This window comes from Schistocerca piceifrons, chromosome X (genome assembly GCF_021461385.2).
Source record: "Schistocerca piceifrons isolate TAMUIC-IGC-003096 chromosome X, iqSchPice1.1, whole genome shotgun sequence".
Lineage (NCBI taxonomy): Eukaryota > Metazoa > Arthropoda > Insecta > Orthoptera > Acrididae > Schistocerca > Schistocerca piceifrons.
In genome coordinates, this window is record NC_060149.1 from 113560703 (window position 1) to 113566702 (window position 6000).

Sequence of the window (6000 nt, forward strand, 5' to 3'; positions counted from 1 at the left end):
CTTGATTAGTAATTCTCGATCAAATGGGAAAGTTAAATCTCCTATTGATCACACTAAAACTAGGAACTAAGAATGTCCGTATGAATTACTAAATTGTGATCTAGTTCGTAAAATGCAGCCACCACTGAAGCTTCGTGATTATGAATTAGGGTACAAGCCTCATCAGGCTCAGTTTGCCTGACAAAAGCAATCCATCAAGAGCTTCCTCCAAAAAACTTCAATAAAGCTATGAAAAGTCGTGATTCTAATAAATGGTTTAATTCAGTGAAAGAGCAAATGAAGGCCTTCGAAGAAAATGACATTTTGCTGTTGGTAGAACTGCCTAATGGTAAACCTGTATCGATAATTGATGGGTACTTTTTGTAAGATATAAGTCTGATGGATCGTTTGATTAATAGTGGGCTCGCTTGGTTGTTCGCGATATGTTTTAACGTACAGGACTTGATTGCGATAAAACTTTTAGTTTAGTCGTTCGTTATGGTGCTATTTGTACCTTAGTAGCGACTGGAGCTGAAGAACACTTGAAACTAGGTCAGTTCGTCGTTAGAACTGAATTTTTGTATGGCAACTTGGACACAGAAATACACAGGATCGACCAGAATGCCACTGCCAGACTTTCAGAGGTCAAAACAAGAAAAACAGTGGCCAGTAAATATGAGCTCTAAAATGCATGCCTTATATGAGCTATGAGCATTTGTGCAGCTTTGCTGCTGTGAAGCACATCTTTTCTATTGAACGACTGCTCATAGCTCTTTTATGCATTTTAGAGACAATGTTTACTGGTCTTTTTTTTTCTTGTTTTGGTCCATACTACCAAAACTGAAAGTTTGTCAGTTGAGTTCTGGTTCATCATGAATATTACTCAACTAGAAGGTTTGGATGATGGGAAGAGTTAGTTAGTTAGTTAGTTACGTGTTCCACTGATCAATAGCACGGAAAAACCGTTACGATGTGGAACGTGTCAAATGCACAAGAAATGCGTCATGTATACCATCTCAAGAAATCATTATAAGGACTTAGGCAATCACCCTGTCGCTAGAATAGTAAGTCTGACTCATCCACGAAAAAAATTATTTTTTTTGTTCGACGGCAGATCCTTGTATTTACGTTTGACAGAGCAAAACAGAACAACTGCTTATTGTTATTTACGTCGACGATGGTCTCATCGTAGGACCAACTTAGAATGCAGTGAATTCATTTTTAAATTTGTTAAAGTCAGAATTCAAAATAACAGTGGGCTCTGTAGACTCGTCTCTAGGCATGGAAACAGAACAAGAGTCTGGCTTGTTTATTTCGCAGTGATCATACATTGAGAAGATTCCACATCATTTTAATATGGTTGATTCGAAATCATTAAAGACTCCATGTGATAGCAAACAATTAGGCAATGAATCTAGCAACTCTCCACAGTATCAGTCCTCAGCGTTTAGCTGTGGGATCATTAATGTATGTGACATGTTCTACTATTCCAGATTTCACTTATGCTGTTTTAAAAGCTGTTCAATCGATGGCTTTTTCTGACTGGAACACAATAAAACATGTTTTCAGATATCTTTGTGGTATTTGAGAACTTGGGTCTCTTCTACAGTTCATCTGGCGGTAAATTTTGTGCCTATGCTGAGTCGATTTTTCAGACAACTTTAAAGCAAGGCGATCAATTGATGGCTACATTCAGTCACGCTGTCCACCACTGTAGCAGAATTCAAGTGCTGCCACCGAAGGAGCCATGGAACTGATGTGGCTTAATGAAAAGTTTTTGGAGACCAGAGGAAAAAGGGACACACATTTAGTAATAATTGATGAGTGCCACTAAATTGGTGAAAAATTCAAAATTCCACAAACATTCTAAGCACACTGAGGTTCGTTATTATTTCGTGTGTTAATTCTATGAAAATGAGGATATCGATGAAGAATATGTGAGTTCTGAAAATCAACTTGGGGACATGTTTACAAAGGCTTTAAACTCAAACAAATTGAGAGCAATGTGAACTAAGATAGGACTTTGTAAATAACATGTTTTGTTCCCTTATTCTTTTGTTTTTCGTAGTGAGAAGCATTTTGTCCACCATAGTTCGAGTTAAGAGGAAGTACTGAGGAACATCAGTCGAACTTTGGTGTGTTTTCTATTTCTTCGTACTTGGCACCTAATTTTGTGCTCTGTGAAACCTCGCTGCTCTAAAAGTGTGTATTCTTTTCTTGTGTGGCAGCATCGATTGTCTGGATTGAACATCGCCCCATATATCGTCTGTAGCAACTAAAATCATGTTTTCCTTATCTTTATTCGGCAGTTCCTGCTTGCCTCGAGTTGTGTGCTTCACGGTAACTTGCTCTGTATTTGTTCAGTGTATAACAATGGCAATAAAATGTGGAATTCGTAGCCAAAGTCAGTAAATCATTCTACTAACTCCAGCTACATCCTCTGCGTACTTAATGGACATGCAAGCCACCACCAGGAAAATGGGTATGCGTCATCACCAGAGACTTTCCGGACCTTTCATCTGGCTCAGCAGTGTTCACCGTGGGTTATACTGATACTGTGCAACAAACGATATGAACATATCAAACCAGAAAGTTTGAGAAAAAGTGAAAATTTTCCACTCTCCCACATGTGCACTCAAATCTCTTACCCCCATATGGCACCATTCACCAAACACTGCGATGGACGTGATCAACTCATCTCCTATAGAAGAACGACTGGATCTGATGTATATGAGTGACCCCACACTAGCACTTGACCTCATTCATCCCAAGAAAGTCTGCTAACAAAGTTTCAAGAAACGTCTTTAAATAATGACTCCAGAAATATGCTACAGCCCCCTACGTATCACTCACATAGTGTTCATGAGGATAAGATTATAATAATTACAGCACAGACAGAGGCATTCAAACAATCGTTCTTCCCATGCTCTATATTTGAATTCAACAGGAAGGAGTTCTAATAACTGGTACCCTCTGCCATGCACTTCACAGTGGTTTGCAAAGTATAGACGTAGATGTTGATGTAGATATAGGATGTATCCATGTTGGCATACTTGCATTCAACATTCTGGCAGTTACACCAGTCATTAATGTACCAGCATTTCACACTTGCTACAGTTTATCACGCACTAACATTAACTTGTGATCTTGCAATGTTAATCACTTAAAGATGTTACCTGGACAAATGTACCAAAATGTCATTACTCTACATTAATTTTTTTGTGTGCTTTTTTTTTTTTTACCATCAGCATACATTCCATTGGCCATTGGCCACACGACCCATTGGGTGGAAGCAGTCTCTATACAAGACACTACAGCTGAATAAATGACATGGGCTTTCATGGACACTTGGATTCCCCATTTTGGTACCATTCTGGTAGCCCTCTGTCTATCACAACCGACCAGGGTTGGCAGTTTGAATCCCTCTGCCAAGCTGTCCAAACTATGCATCTTGTACTGATTTCGCACAGTTTCCTACCACCGACAGGGCAATGGGTAGTGGAAAAATGGCATGAGAGGCCGAGGGCCTGTTTAATGTGCCCCAGCATCCAATTGACAGACAGTCCATCCTGGGATCTTCTAGGTGCCTGGGCAGCATACAGACACTACCTGAAATCATACCTTGTGGAGATGCACAGCCAATGCCTCACTCTTCCAGCAGACTTCCTCTTACTTTTCCCATAACTGAAATCTGCAGAACTACCTTTGTTGGTACAGAATGTCCAACATCACATTAGCGACACTGTCACACGCCTTCGTCACACTCAGGGGTTATGACCACTTTTCACACTCAAGTGGCTAAGTGACTGCTCCCATGTAATGCTACGCGACAACACAGTCCACGCCACACATCTGCAACTGTACACTGGCCTGTAAAAAGTGCTGTAACAGCTCTGATAAACCTGCAACAGAATCTGTTGATTGGCTCCAACCTTCTTCGGTGCTAATAGCAGAGGAGGGCGACAACCTTTTCATTGCTCTTATCTCAACCTCCCTAACCCCCAGCCCTTCTGACATGGACCATCACGCCGACATGGCAACTTCGACACCGGGACTGGTGACGCATCACACGCCACTGACATTGCCTATGTCGACACTCCTCGCTCTCGCTATGACAGACTTCTTCATCTTCAATCATTTCTACAGGTCTAAGTACAGGATAAACCACCACCCCTACTCGATACTCAGTACTCTGCTCTGCGGAGGGAGGGGGGCTATGTGGTGGCACCGTTTGTCAAGATCGAATATCGCCCACCGTATCGTCTGTAACAACTACAAACATTTTTGATCTGTAACCTGAAATTACGATCTTTGTTCCGCAGTTCCTGCCTGTCTCTATCTGTTCAGTGTATAACAGTGGCAATGAAGTATGGAATTCTTAGCCGGAGAGTCAGTGCATCATTCTACACAAACGAGGCTACCTAGGATTCCCATACTTATTTATACTTTGGCGCAGTGTGTATGTGTTATTGTTATGTCTCCATGTTGCTATATAAACTGCACTCTTAAAAGTTTCGTGTTCTTTCCTTGCTACAAATATATCCTTAGTTCACCACAAAAGAATCCACTGCAAACAGCATGTGCCCATTTTCCACAACTGACACATCAGTATCGTAGTTCATTCCCATCAAACTCTTCACACATTAAACATATTTCTGTTTCATTACAAAACAGACCAGAACAGTCATCGTTCTCACTGTCGTTCCAGAAGTTATGCTGATCAACGCCTTCTTCTGATGAGCCTTCAAACATTATCTGGCTACTGTAAGTTTTCTTTTGCTTGCTGGGCTTACCTTCTGTATCTTACTGTATTTTCCTTTTCAATGTTTTTAACTCCTGTGAAGATTCTTCTTTCTTTTTCTGTTGCTTAGACTATTTCAAGTTAATCTTCATTCCTTTTCTTTTTCGTCTTTTTTCATTTTCGCTTTCTCTAACACCGTTTTCATAGGTTTTCCTGTCAACATTGCAGGATATAGTTTCTTGCTGCTTGTGGCTTTCGTTGGAACTTATTATTGGCAGAGGAAAAATTGACAGAGTTTGCTGGAAAACTGTCGTGTCAGCCTGACTCATCTCTTCACTGTGGCCTTCCTGAACTGTTTTTGGAATGAAATCTGATGTAGGCTCAAGCCCAGAACTATAGTTGAGAGTTTCAGCTGTTTGTTGTACACATATGAGTATACCAGAAAAATTAAGGTTAAATTTTTAAGCTGATTATCCTTTGATATTCCTTTTAGCTTTTCTCTTGATTCTGATGTCATTCTTAATGGTTCCGTTGTCTTTCGATGGTTGTATTTTTAGTGACTGGTTCATAGGAAGGTAATGCAGCTTCATCATGAGAAACATTGCCGCAGTAATTTGTAGTTTGTGCAAGTTTTTTGTGGTCTGTTATTAGATTTCCCAGAAACTCGTCTTCTGGGATGAAATCATCTTCACTAAATTTGTCTGGACTGACTGGAAAATTCCTGTTAACTTGAAACCCTTGTCCATAGTTGCTGCTTTCAGGTATGCTTCATTAAAATAGATTCTATGTCACATATAGCTATTTTCTGAGACATATTACACTGTTAGCCCTCATGAACCTGTCACCAGATCTGCTAAATGCCTTCTTTAATGACCCAAAGAGGATAACGTCTAGCGACTAAAGCCAGTAAGCTATGTGTGGTGGAATTGAAATTAAGTGAATATTGTTCTCTCTGCAGAATTAGTAACTCTCAAGTGAAATGTGGCTGACAAGATTACCCATTATTATCAACACAGGGACATTCGTTGCTTGATGAATTCTGGTTGATTCTGTATAGCCAGTCCACAAACAGAACTTCATTTGACCAGCCATTGAAGGAACATTTGTAGAAGAAACCAGCTGTTCCACCTGTTTCCAAAAGAGGAGTTATATGTTGCTGTGGAATAATAAACATCGGTGATATAAAAGCTACTGCAGCACTGATGGCGTTCACCACATTAACATTTCGTCCTAACTCCCAGCTTGTAATTGCGCCAACCTGTTTTTGACCCTCAGGTGCT